Source organism: Arachis hypogaea, chromosome 10 (assembly GCF_003086295.3).
Source record: "Arachis hypogaea cultivar Tifrunner chromosome 10, arahy.Tifrunner.gnm2.J5K5, whole genome shotgun sequence".
Classification (NCBI taxonomy): Eukaryota; Viridiplantae; Streptophyta; class Magnoliopsida; order Fabales; family Fabaceae; genus Arachis; species Arachis hypogaea.
In genome coordinates, this window is record NC_092045.1 from 71,630,703 (window position 1) to 71,631,668 (window position 966).

The following is a 966-nucleotide window of genomic DNA, read 5'->3' on the forward strand; positions in this document are numbered from 1 at the left end:
ACCTACTCCCGACTTCTATGGGAGAAGCATCTCTATCCCTGCCATTGGAGCAAACAACTTTGAGCTTAAGCCTCAATTAGTTTCTCTAATGCAACAGAATTGCAAGTTCCATGGACTTCCAATGGAAGATCCTCATCAGTTTTTAGCTGAGTTCTTGCAAATCTGTGACACAGTCAAGACTAATGGGGTTGACCCTGAGGTCTACAGACTGATGCTATTCCCTTTTGCTGTAAGAGACAGAGCTAGAACATGGTTGGACTCTCAACCTAAAGAAAGCCTGGACTCTTGGGAAAAGCTAGTCAATGCCTTCTTGGCAAAGTTCTTTCCACCTCAAAAATTGAGTAAGCTTAGAGTGGAAGTCCAAACCTTCAGACAGAAGGAAGGAGAATCCCTCTATGAAGCTTGGGAAAGATACAAACAATTGATCAGAAAGTGTCCCACTGATATGCTTTCTGAATGGAGCATCATAGGTATTTTCTATGATGGTCTGTCTGAACTGTCCAAGATGTCTTTGGATAGCTCTTCTGGAGGATCTCTTCATTTGAAGAAGACGCCTACTGAAGCTCAAGAACTGATTGAAATGGTTGCAAATAACCAATTCATGTACACTTCTGAAAGGAATCCTGTGAACAATGGGACTAGTCAGAAGAAAGGAGTTCTTGAGATTGACACTCTGAATGCCATATTGGCTCAGAATAAAATATTGACTCAACAAGTCAATATGATTTCTCAAAGTCTGTCTGGGATGCAAAATGCACCAAGCAGTACTAAGGAAGCTTCATCTGAGGAAGAAGCTTATGATCCTGAGAACCCTTCAATAGAAGAGGTGAATTACATGGGAGAACCCTATGGAAACACCTACAATCCTTCATGGAGAAATCATCCAAATCTTTCATGGAAGGATCAACAGAGACCTCAACAAGGTTTCAACAATAATAATGGTGGAAGAAACAGGTTTAGCAATAG

The 966-nt window shown here is 41.1% G+C and overlaps 1 non-coding gene across 1 annotated transcript; it reads right to left on the reverse strand.

Annotated features, from left to right (window-relative positions):
* Positions 1-343: 343 nt before the first annotated feature.
* Positions 344-451, reverse strand: LOC112718993 (small nucleolar RNA R71). The gene has a single exon (XR_003161318.1). It is a non-coding gene; the product is annotated as a small nucleolar RNA R71 (small nucleolar RNA).
* Between the last annotated feature and the right edge of the window lie 515 nt (positions 452-966).